This window comes from Octopus bimaculoides, chromosome 2 (assembly GCF_046866305.1).
Source record: "Octopus bimaculoides isolate indiv1 chromosome 2, ASM4686630v1, whole genome shotgun sequence".
Classification (NCBI taxonomy): domain Eukaryota; kingdom Metazoa; phylum Mollusca; class Cephalopoda; order Octopoda; family Octopodidae; genus Octopus; species Octopus bimaculoides.
This window is the reverse complement of record NC_142929.1, coordinates 153,584,668-153,598,458: the sequence shown is the minus strand read 5'-3', so window position 1 is coordinate 153,598,458 and position 13,791 is coordinate 153,584,668. Positions and strand designations below refer to the sequence as shown.

Sequence of the window (13,791 nt, the reverse complement as noted above, 5' to 3'; positions counted from 1 at the left end):
TAATGTAACAAGGAGATTATAAAAAGAACAAATCAGAAAATCGTTGCGGGTTTTACTTCGAATGTGAAACAAGCAGCGCTAATGGAAACAAATAAATAATGGGATATGCACACATATATACGTACATACACAAAAACTTAGGAATACTCGGTTTCACGAAACAAGAGCAAAAGCAACTAACGCGGATTGTCCATATCCAATCTTTTAATGACTCAGTGAAGATGTGTAAGACATTTCAAAAAATTCTTCATGAGAGAATATTATGTGAATAGATGCACATAGTTGAGAGTATGCATCAACGGTTCAACCAAAACACCAAATCAACCACTTATTTACAGACACCGGAAACTCTCTTAACTTAAAAAGCCTTGTTACCTTGCTAGCGTCTGACTTGAACTCTCCGAAAAATTAAATTAAGATCAAGGAAAACACACTCACACACATAAATGCACACACACACACACACACACATATATATATATATATATATATGTAATATAAATAGGGGAAAGGTAAAAAGAAAAAGGAGAAAATGCACATAGGATATAAAAAACATAAAGGCTTTTTTTTTATGAAAAGTAACGATATATATATATATATACAATTAGATGAACTGAAGTAGAATTAAGAGGTATAAAAGCCATTATTATGAATTGTTAAAGACGTTTCAGAGTCATTATTTCTGCCTTTTGTACGACAGTATTCGTTTTTGTTTTTCACTAATGAGTCATCTTCGCTGGTGTAGTTGTGAAGTGCTTCTGTGAGGCACAATTTTCGGCAAAAATCCATAGTGTTATCCTTGATGTCATTTGAGTTCGATCTGCAAGGGGTTGGTGCAAACTTTAAACATCTTGCTAGAATTTTAGTTTGTGTAGTACTTAGGATTTTCTTTGATAAGTTGATTATTTTCGGTTGTTCTTGTACATTTTGCTCCATTTCACATCTCTGTTTCTCTGATTTAGGTCTAAAAAATGGTTGTAGTAGGTGGATGGTTGCTGGAAGTCTGTATTGTATTTGGTTTGGTAAGGAGAAGATAGGTGTCTGTGGTAGTATGCTTGTGGTGGAGTGACCGTGTAGTGGACTAGATTATGGTTGTTCTGAGGATTGTTATATTGTCTATGGTTGATGAGGTTTGGGTTAAATTTATTATTAATTTTGTAATGTGGATGGAGGAAGAAGTTATGTTGTCTAGTTATGTTGTGTCTAGTTGAATGCTTGAAGTATCCATGTTGAGGGATAAGTCTTGGGGCAAATTTTTCCATTGTGTGTGAGATGATCGGGGTAGATTGGTAGATAGTGGTTCTCGAAAGTTTAGGTTAGTCTGGAGGCTTTGATGGATCTTCTGATTTGTATGTTGGGGGCCTTGAAAATTACGTTAGGATTTTCTATTACGAGCGGATTCCCTATTTGTTGTTTGAAAGTTATTTGTGGGTAGAATGGAGGTGAGGTCGGTGGAATTGTGTCCCCTAGATTATCATTTCTGCGTGGAGTTTTGGTTTCTTTTTCTCTAGGAAGGGGTTATCCGATATGTTTTCTATATTGAGCTGTGTTTAGTAGTTTTTGGTAAAAATTAGCTTGTCTTCTCCAGCATTGTAGGGACTTGGTTTCTTCAGTTTAGCATGTTGTTTTCTACAGTTTGAAAACACTCCCCAAGCGTTGACCATCTGAATGTTTCCTTAGTTCGGTATGTATTTCCTCATCTATGTTTTTAAATTTTTGTTCATTATTTAATGCTCTAAGTTTAAGGGAGTTCGATTTCCGTCTTCGTTTTTTCCAATGCTAGTTTCTCCCTTAATTGTCTTTGTTGGTCCTGCTCGTTTGGTATTAGTTTAATTTGAAATTTACGAAGTAAGATTATTGGAGTTGAATTCAACCAGCGTTCATAAATTTCTACCTTGTTCTTTTTAATCATATTCCAGAAAGAAAATTTTCTGGTTTTAAGTTTCTCATTCCGGATATGGATAATACGGTTTTTAACTGATTGCGTTAATGTGGAGGGGGTTCTATCGTGTGTATCGTCTGTAAGAGGATTTTCATTTATATCACTATTATGAAGTAACGATTGTAGAGTGGTGCATAATTCGGTCAAATGTTGATTGAGTTGTTCCAGAGATTGTTCTTTCTCTTCTTTTTCCTTTGCCTCTTGTGTAAATCGATTATGTTCATCAATCTTGTAAATTAGGAGTCTTAAATTCCAGTTAATCTCTTTTAGTTCCTAAAGTTTTAACTGAGGTGTTTGGTATCTGTGGCATTTTCAATCTCACGTGTAATAAAATACAATAGAAATAGCTTTCAAGGAGAAACGAGAAAACGCGTGGTATAAATAGGAGTAGAGTAAAAAAAAAAGGAGAAAATGCGGAAAAATTTGCCTCCGAGACTTATCCCTCAACATTGATACTTCAAGCATTTAGCTAGACACAGCATAACTAGACAACATAACTTCTCCCTCCATCCACATTACAAAATTAACAATAAATTTAACCCAAACCACACCAGCCATAGACAATACACCAACCCTCAGAACAACCAAAATCTAGTCCACTACACTGTCACTCCACCACAAACATACTACCACAGACACACTTTACACCCATTTTCTCCTCACCAAGCCATATACAACACAGACTTCCCACAACTATCCACCTACTACAAACATTTTTTAGACTTAAATCAGAGTCGTAGTTTTATTTGCAGCCGAATGTAAGAAGCAAAAAAAGAATTGTTTTTGAAAGTAAACTTCTTCGTAGAAAAACAAGGATTTGGAATTTTACCCCTTACGAATAAGTATCCTTTTCATTTGTTTATTTTCTTTTAACTTAGGTAACATTTGAGTTACGACTTAATCTTTGTTTACTTTCTGAGAATTCTCACTATAATTTTCATTCAACTTTTATTACAACGACCACTTAGCTTTCATTCTCTTTGGAAAATAGAAACCATTACGAAATCCCTTTCTTTTCACTATCGTTTCTTTTTTCACTTTATCTCTTTAGAATTATTTGAATTACAAATCCCATTTAGAATTATAAATTTTCGTTTTTCGTTTTCCTACACATCTTCGTTACCTGCTCCCATTCTCTCTTTCACACCTACCTCTTACTCGCTCCCTCCCTTACATATATTCCTCCCTTACATATATTCCTCCCTTTCCCGCTCCTCTCTCCCTCCCTTTATCTCTCTTTACACATACCTCTCTCCCTCTCTCCTTCTCTCTCCCTCTCTCCTTCTCTCTCCCTCTCTCCTTCTCTCTCCCTCTCTCCTTCTCTCTCCCTCCCTTTCATATCCTCCTCTTTTCTCAGTTCTCTTTCCTTTTCTTTGTATCTCACAACATCTTCCTCTTCTGTCACTTCACCCTCTCCCGCATACACCTCTTATTTACCTCTCTTCTCACTCCGTTTCTCCCTTTCTCTCACATCCTTCATCCTTTCCTGTCTCTCTTTCTCTTCCCCTCCTCTCTTTCATTCTGTCTCTCTTTCTCTTCCCCTGCTCTCCTTCACTCTGTCTCTCTCTTCCCTCTACCTCCCTCTGTCTCTCTTATACCCCACACCCCCTCTCTTTCCTCATATCACCCTCTATCTTTCCTTCATAGTACCTCTCTCTTTCCTTCATATCTCTCTCTCTCTTTCCTTCATATAGCTCTCTCTCTTTCCCTATTCCCCCCTCTGTGTTTCTTCTTTTCTACCTCCCTTTATCTTTCACTTCCTCTCTATCCTCTACCCCCCTTCTGGGCTTAAAAAACAAAGATGACACGAAAGTGGGAGAAGAAAGAATTAAATCTTCTGTTGCGAGCATGGATAATTGCTAGTGGCGATCCGCCAAACAACATCATCACTGCTGCACTGAAAAACAATGGCTTTCACAGAACCACTGACCAGATAGAGAGGAAGAAGAATGAATTCCTCCGATCCTATACGCTCATCAGACCACACATTGACACCCTGGATGTCATAATCGAGAACTATTGTGAAAAGGCCGATAAGGATGGAGAAGATGAAAAGGAAACAACACCCGGAAGTCTCTTTCATCCAGTGGTTCCTCAAAAGAATGGATCACCCACTCAAGTGAACGTCCATGCAGAAAAGGATAGTGGAGCCAAGGAAGCAGCAACTAGAAGCCCCTCTGTGCCAGTGGTCCTACAAAGGAAAGGAGCCCTCATCCCATTGGACAACCCCAGGTCTTACTGTCATACTCAAATTCGGTATGTGACACTCTAATTGTATACATTCTAAGACAACATAATATAGTCATATGCAATATATATTGCCCACCGGATGCTCCAAACCACACAGGCAAGTTTGAAGATTGTCTCACAAGAATTAAAGAAATCCTCGTGAAACTGGAACACCACGTAACCATATTACTTATGGGTGATTTCAACTTCCCCAATGTCAAATGGCCCGAAGGTCTCATACTCTCAGGAATGGATCATCACAAGCAAGCACAGGTGGAGACCATGCTCAACCTCATCAATGCCCTATTCATGGAGAAAACTGTTCTCAGACCAACTAGAGCGAATAACATTCTGGATCTCTGCTTCACGAACAATATGGACATCATTCATGATGTGAAAGTGACGCCGACATTAGTCTCAGATCACAACATAATAGAGCTGTCTATGTTTGGGCCGAAAGTAACCAAAAACATACAGCCTAAAGGAAGCACCCGCTCCAATCTGAACTTCCACAAAGCAGACTGGAAATCGATCCAGAAAGACATCCTCAGAGAGGACTGGCCAAAATGTCTTTCCACACCAGACATTGACATGAAATTAGAATGTTTCAAGTCTATTGTGCAAGCCATATGCCAGAAATATGTCCCACAAGGTCAAAACAAATAGGAACAAGATTCCAAGGGAGAGGAAGATCCTCATGAGACGACGGACGAAGCTTGCAAATCGACTCAACCAGCATCCCAAAAGTAGCAAAAGGTCCTGCCTAAAAACAACACTTATGGAAATTGAAAAGAGGCTGCAACAATCCTATGTGAGGGAGTGGCTGTGTGGTAAGTAGCTTGCTTAACAACCACATGCTTCAGGGTTCAGTCCCACTGCGTGGAACTTTGGACAAGTGTCTTCTACTATAGTCTCGAGCCTACCAAACCCTGTGAGTGAATTTGGTAGATGGAAACTGAAAGAAACCCGTCGTGTATATATATATATATAAGGGTAGAAAATTTAGAGAAATTTTCTTACCGGTGGACAGTATGCGTAATAAAGTCAATGGACAACATATTTTTCATACAAAATAGTGTATAAATAATTTACGTATTTATACACAAAAGAGGTGACCTTTTAATTTCCTTGTCTTTGAAATTACACTTATTCATGGTTTGGACTTTAACTGCCCTTTCTAGCATGTAAGGTGTCCTGTTAAAGGTTACATCTTTTGTGTATAAATACGTAAATTATTTGTACACTATTATATATATATATGCATGTGTGCGTGTGTGTGCGTGTGTGTGCGTGTGTGTGCATGTGTGTGTGTATGTATGTATGTATGTATGTGTGTCTGTATTTGTCCCCCACCATCGTTTGACAACCGATGCTGGTGTGTTTACGTCCCCGTAACTTAGCGGTTCTGCAAAAGAGACCGATAGAATAAGTACTAGGCTTACATAGAATAAGTCCTGGGGTCGATGTTTTTCGACTAAAGGCGGTGTTCCAGCATAGCCGCAGTCAAATGACTGGAACAAATAAAAGAGTAAAAAGAGTAAAGAGTATACTTGCATACCGAAATAAAATCTATCACAATCTAACAATGCTCGACACACAAAGAAATGAGACCGAAAAATTCGAAGAAAATTATTCAACATAAATGGCAACGTGAACTGGTCACTTAAAAAACACAAAAAAGACAAGTATTCGCAAATACAAGTAAACACGAGAGGAAAATAAAGAAAATAGAATATGGAACTTTACCAAACATGACACCACAGAAAAGGCGATTTCAATTACCTAGTTACAGCAAAAATATACTTTGGCACCACATATAAGAACCTACAGGACCAAAAGAATTATAACGAACATCAAAACAGAATGAATTAACATTGTGGAAATCTATCAGAGAACTATATAACATAAAAATGAACATAACAAAATCAATAGAACTCGATCAATGGAAACATACCCGCAAGCAACAGAAAAAGAAATGCTTCTGAAAATGCTATTAAAAGAACAGCCAAGCCCTGCAATGTATTTTCATTTAATGGTAATAGGGTAAAGTAAATAAGTTTCACATTCGTAGCATTTGCATTTTTTGGGGAAAACTGAATTGCTCCACAAATAAGTAAATCTTTTCTCACACAAGTCTAACAAAATAAAAAGAAGAGCAAGGGTTATATGAAAAAAAAAACATAACAGAATATGGAAAATATATATTAAGAAAGAATAGTTCATGGAAGTGGAAAAAAATTAAAACGACTGATCCTGGCAAAACATGCCTGACAAGACACTTTTAAATATGTGAGAGCGTCTTTCCACCGGGATTGTATATATGAAACAAATACGAAAATATTCTTCTTAGACATATCACAGCGGTAGTTACGTCACAAACAAGAGATATCCAATCAAACTTCAAGAATCAAAATATATAACTGGATAAAAATTGCACAATATTATGCAAAACAACAACACAATATGAATCAAAATCACTATCGGGAAAAGTACAACAGACTCAAGACCGCAAGCAACTGGAAGGATTTCAGAGTATGAATCCCGAGAATATGAAATACATTCAATGAATTAATAGAGACCAGAGTCAACTCTCGGGACGTTCTGTATAAAAAGAGTACTATTATTTGCAAACAGTAGACCAACCAGCAGTTTGTAGACTAAAAAACTTTTGATTGTTTAGTCGGAAGGAAAGGGCTGTTCCTATCACCTGCACAAGCTCTCCAGTATTAATGATATTGCCTCAGTTAATGATTCTCTTTAACAGTTACATATTGATTCCAGGAAAAATTAAGGCGGAAAGGATATCAGTCAGAATATAAGCATCGAATTTAAGCTTAGAATAGATTGATTACCGAAAAACATTATACAACATAACAATCAAAACCAATGAATAATGAACCACTCGTCACGCCCCGGTACTAAGGCATTATGTAATAACTACACCATGTTAAAAGAGTACTTGAATGACACGTCAGGCTAAAGAGATTATAAGAAAATAATAAGTTGCTGTGGAGACGGTTTAATCTCATTTCTCTGTTTATGTCACTCTAAGTCCACAAATAAATCTATGAAATTAAGCAATCAATTTCAAATATTATGATTAAACAATAAGCATCATCCTAAAACTACATGAGGTGATACTCATGGATTAAGACGAGATGTTAAAATGTATATGTAATCATACAAATTAGATCAAAATATTGAATCACACGTTTATAAAAGAAGCAGCCATACATGTACCTAAGGAGTAGATGAAGATAATGAGATTCAACGATGTAGAAAGAGGAAATTGGACAAGACTATTACAGAAGAGTCAGGCTAGTATTAACAGTGGCACCCAATAGGATTATACATTAACCATCTCAATCATAAAAATACAAATTTGAATAATATATTGTATAGAAAAAAACAATGTTACTGTTGTTTTAGCCCTAAGAAAACATGTGGCCATCAACACACAGTTTGTTCCGTATAAGCATGTTCAAGGGATATCATCGCTCCCATCTCTAGCCTTACGTGATACTTACAGACCTAGATTTCTAAGTGATTACCCGTCCTCAGTGTGAGACAACCACAGGCTAGTGACGAAAGCTCCTTCACTCACAAATACTATATTTTCTTTAAGCGACACAGTTGCTGATCTCGTATAGACAAAAACAACTTGTTTTCAATCTCTGAGCGAGAGATATACAGTAACAATACCGGATAGTAAAGTTTATATGCCAACAGAATCTGACAGTTCTATAAAGGTTGCTGCTACTGTTGTTTTATAGTCCCAGGAGCTTTCTTCACCAGCCTGTGGTTGTCTCACACGGAGTACGGGTAACCAACCAGAAAACTAGGTCTGTGAGTATCACGTAAGGCTATCGATAGCCAGCGGGAAAAGAAGTTTTCCTAGAGCTAAAACAACAGTAACATCGTCCTTTATAGGACTGCCACATTCTATTCGCATATGAACTTTATTAACACATTATAATTTAAGTGAATTGAAAAGCCGAGATAAGAATATATGTATAACTACGTATATGTATAACTATAGGCTGCATTTAAAACCCGCCATCCTGAGGGAAAGGATATACTTAGCACGCTCCCAATGAAGAGAGGATAATATGCATACATAATGCTGATATAAAATTCTGAAAGATATTAGAGGCAGGTAAAACTGATAAGAGAAGATAAAAAAATAAATTTAAATCCAGATATATAAAGAAAAGTAACCGATATGCACGAAGTTAATTATACCGAAGGAAAATGATTAGATAACGGCAAAAAGTAAAAGATAGCTCAAAACTGAATTTCAAAAAAAGAAATGAAAGGTAGAGAGTAGTTTGTGTGAAGCATTTTATGATATGAATTTAGATTAAAATTTGTTAAGAGGCCGAAACAGTGCAAAATACATGAAATACAGAACCCCTACATCAAGACAAGTGGAGAACTGGCAGATTGTATAAAAAAGGAAAAAAAACTATTATTCTGAAATACTTGAGATAGTCGGTGTGAACTAACAAGAGAGTCAACAATGATTCAAAATTATCGGAATAAAGCTGTAAACTGAACAGCTGATTGCAACTACAAAATATCTATGTCTAGCCATATAATGAAATGACAAAACAAGAAATGTCAACTACAAACAAATAAACATAAATATACAACCCTCTGTCTTATTTCTAATTGCACAAACATCGTAAATATGGAATGTAATCACAGACTTGATTGAAGATGTGAAATAGTAATACCAATCGTGTAGTAATTGTCTAATCTGAAAACTACTAGTGTCGTTTCGTGTCAAATTTGGTTTGCGGGTTATATTTGATCGGATTGAAAAGTGTGTCAACATCAGCTATCCAAGTATCCTAAAGGAGGCTGAGGAGCGATGGATTCAAGCCGAGGTTGGGAGGGTGGCTCTTTATTGCGGCGGAGGTTTAAAGCCATCCCGTCAGTATCCACTAAAAGAGGAGCATGTTAAGTAAAGAGTATACAGAGTTAGAGAAGAAAAAAATAACGCCATTATATCTGGCTGTAAATGAGTTCCAGCAATAACTGGGATATTAAGCCTGTAACAAACCGGTTATTCGTTCAAGGAAAGTGTTGTAAATATAGTTACTTACAAACCATGGAAACCGAGTTGAATTCCAGTCTTACGAGTCGTAGGGGTCATGATAGACAAAAGTCCTATAATTATGTATCTGATAAGGTTTTAGTGAACAGCAGAATCACTTGTCTAACCAAAGATTAACTTTGAGCATTGTTTCAACTTCGATCATGCATGATCGAAGGCATTTAAGCCGTGGCTATTTTTAGATACATTCTATTTAGAACTACAGAGTCGTTTCATGAGCTTTCCATTTTTTTTTTTAATTTCTCCTTCCACAATTCAGTCATTACGTATATTCAAGTTCGATTCTGGCTGTCAGAATGAATGAACGAAATATTTTGGCGCATGAAGGTGTTGTTTTTACATGAAATGGATTAACCGAATTATGCAAAAAATATTTTATAGTGGAATATTTAAAACAAATGATAGCCAGATAGAAATAGTGATAAGTAGTATTAGATGAAATACAGACGAACAACTATTCATAAATTATTTCAACCGATAGGATACAACAACATTAAGTGGAGGAAAAGATTAAGAATGATTAATATGCACACAGCATAATAAAACACTTAAAAGAGAAGCAAGCATTTGATATAAATTACCAAATTTCCCTGATCTATCTGGCTCATAAATAAAAACTTACTCAAGTAGAAAGAAAATTAACTAGTGGGAACCAGATAGAAGGAAAGCAAATATACATATACGTTAGTTAGAGTACAGTTTGTTTAACAAGATATATCAACCAAGCAGATAAAAGAAGGAAGATGCACTGCATTATAAAATTCTAAAATTGGGGGCGATTGAACTACGATATATTTATATATTTCGTAAACAATATGCCAAATGATAATAAATTGAAGCTGAAGTGTCAGTGTTCTGTTTCTGTATCTTCTGGTAAATGAAATTCAGGTCATTGGTTCCATTGGTTCTATTGGTTCCATCATATATTGTCTATTTTTGTGTGGAATTACATAAAATATAATAGCATTGCCACTAACGTGTTCTATCTAGTTTTGTTTTGTGTTGTGTAGTTTAGCGCATTGAAACCCCTACTTGTTGTATGTGCATAGTCAATCGGTAGGACTGTATTATACTCGTATGACCATTATAATAGGTTAGAATTTCTAAGTATGCAATCGAATTCAAAATCATATTAGTCATTTATAGCTTCTTCTTGTGATTTATCTCTTGAATTTTTTTTATTTTCATTGTTTATATGTAGATATTGATTCATCAAATTGCTTGGAGGTTTGTTTATTATGATGTAGATGCTGAATTTCATCACACAAACAAACATACTTGCATAATTCTAATATACGAACTGACTGTGTGTTGGGTTTGGGTTCACAACTTAACTCCTATAAAGATTGATGAATTGTTCATTATTGAGATCAAAAACAAATTCATTAATACTGAGGAGATCAAATCTCTTGATCAGAAGCAGAAATTGATCAACACACTTATATTTTATTGAATGTAAAATTATTCACACTGACTGGTGACTATTTAATACATGGCAGTAATTACAGCAGAATTATAACGAACTCATGTTATAAGTTGACGATGATATAACCACGCTATCAATGTGAAAGGGTTCGTAGATAGTGTTAACTGTAAGTTTAATAGTTCAAATATTTTCATATTCTCAATTATTAGGAAATGAATATAGATTCTATGTTTTGACAATATCCCTTCGTCTATTCACGTGTTTTTAGTATTCCCTTATGTATATGTAATTATTGCCTTCATCCAGAATCCGTTCAGTATCAACAGAATATTGAAATAATGTTTTCCTCGATGAAAAGCAAGAGAGACGCAAATAATCGGTGGAGAATATATCAAATTCTTTCTCATTGATGCTAGACACTTTAATTCCATCAATCTGCGTATTTCTGCGTCTTTCTAAAACTCTGTATATTATTAATTCTTTGTCTCATCCTTAAATTGAAGAAATAAAAGCTACTGAAATATCGTAGATCACATTTTCTAACACAGTAATCATGGTATATTGGGGCCGAGTCAACAAGCAGCTTACAATCATTCTCTCTTAAATAGTGATAAGAATTCATTTGACTTGAGGAAACTGCCACCTGAACAGTTACAAGCATAAAGACGTTTGTAACAATTAAGCTTGACATTTACGAGAAACGTATTATTTCTTATAGATAAATTATTAACAACTGAAATGATACGATATCGGCATGCCGTTATACACAACTGAGAACTATAAAATGGGTCAGATAGTTATGATTGTATCCATGTCAATATATTTGAAGATGCTGAATTATTATACTGGACCAGACATAATTTAGGGATTTAAACACATTTATAATATCTTCGCATAAACTACCATTCATTACATATAATAGAACCTGTAGTAGGTTTTAAGGGAGGTTGACTATATTTATTAGTAATGATGCCGAAAGAAACTTTGCCCAGAGTAGATAAAATAAGCCCCCAGCCCCAAAACAGAGGGTTGGTGAAATTATTAGGAAAATGAACGAACTTCCTTCTTTCCAGAACGTTTTTCCCATGAATTCCTTTACTGCTCATGATTTTTTGGCAGAAGTTGACAAAATTTCAAGAGAACAAGTGATAATGTTTACAACTTTTACCAGTCCAGGAGGGTCTGTGTCGGTTATGGGCATTACTCTTCCTTCCTGATCCAGAGAATCAAAATAAAGTGGTTCGGCATATTTTCTTTTTATATTTATTTATTTATTTATTCAAGGTCGACTTTTCTTTCCTATCCTTGTTTTGGTTCGATAAAATAATGAATACTGTGTAGTAAATTCAATCAACAACATCTCATCCTTTACAAAATTTGTCTACTAACCAATCAAAAGAAATAACTATTATAATGTCATAAAGACATCATAAATTGTTAAAGTATCTTGAATTCTAGATCAATTATTGTGCCATGGAGATATAACGTTTGTTTAGCAATTCAGTCAGATCATGAACAAAAGTGAATAATTATGAAGTACCGATGGACGAAAGAGTGAATAAATGATGAGGTAATGTTATTGGATTCTGAATAACAGATGGACTTATTTGGAGACATAATATATACTTTTAATTAATGTAACACCACTGAACGTTTCTAACGCAGGTAAAAATGGGTCAGATAAGAAGATAAGATCAGAAGATAAAGAAATCAACTATCTGAGATGATATTTCAATGCTTACACTAATGCTTATGTCTACCTGTGCATGACGAGAAATTTGTCAGACATTCTATTTTAGAGTGTGAAGTTAGTTCTTTTTTGGATTGTTAAACATTGAAGGACAGATAAAAGAAAAAAGGATGAGTTTTCTTTAACAATTAATGTTTAACAGGAGAATGAAAGCAATAAAAAAAATTCGAGCCCTTCGAGCTCCTTGAGCTCCTTCATGCATCATGTAATGTCAACAACAATACGTTCTGTTATGGTTATAGAAATTTCATAATTCTTTCACCACCACCGCAACCAGACCCAAACGATAAAAGGAAAATTCACCTTTGCTTATGTAAACATTGAGACGAGATTTGCCAAGCAGTAAAATGGCTCTTACAAATCCTAACACCTCTACTGCCGTTAACTTTGTAGCAATACCACATCTGTATGGTTATACCAAAGCCCTATCTTTTGATATTCCACCATTAAAACTCATTGACTAGAACCTTATACCCCAACAAGTTGAATCAGTAGGGAGGGTAGCTTAAACAGTCATGTGTAATTTTAATAGAATTTATATTGTTAAAATTTCGAGAGATGCTCGAAACTCACACGAATTTATTTCGACTCATCGATAAAACTGAAGCATAGAGTGGTTAAAATTCTTCGCTATAATAGAAAGACTAAATTATTTTTACATTCTAAATATTGCAGTAGAAGAGTAGTAGAACCTTGGGTTGACATAAAATAGAGTTATAGAAAAACTAACAAATAAATGATATTTTTCTCACTTTCAAAAGCAAATTTAATTTCATGAATAACGCATAAACATTACACTGTTGAGGCGTTTTCTTTCAAAATAAACACGTATAGTGAATTCCTAGTGGTAATATTTCTATGGTTCAGAATTCGAATTCTCCCTTATTTCAGCTGTTGAAATTCGCAAGGTATATTACAGACAATTGACATAGAAATCAATTGACTCCCCTTACTTGACTTCGATGACGATCCTTCAAAGCAAAAATGGAATTCAGTCAATTTTATTATAAGATAATTATGTGTTATATCTTTTTAATAAATATTGACTATTGGTAAAAGAAACAGATGTTTCTCTAACTTCCTAACATTTATGATTAAGACAGTAGGTTTACTTCTTTATTCATCTATTTTCAATTTCAAAATGATGAAACATCAGGTGTGAAATTATTAGAAATTGTTAGAGCAAAATTTTTTTTAAATCTTTCAAATCAAAAAAGAAGATTATTCTTAAAACAAAACAAACATAAAACTGGCTACTGAGATAGTCTAGTTTTATAATTCAACACACGTGAATACGGGTTAGAAATGTAAAATTTTCTAGAGAA

General features: G+C 34.9%; 1 protein-coding gene across 26 annotated transcripts in view; it reads right to left on the bottom strand.

Moving 5' to 3' along the window:
* LOC106874330 (uncharacterized) overlaps positions 1-13,791 on the bottom strand; it is a 902,231-nt gene that overhangs the window by 382,794 nt on the left and 505,646 nt on the right. The window lies entirely within an intron of this gene.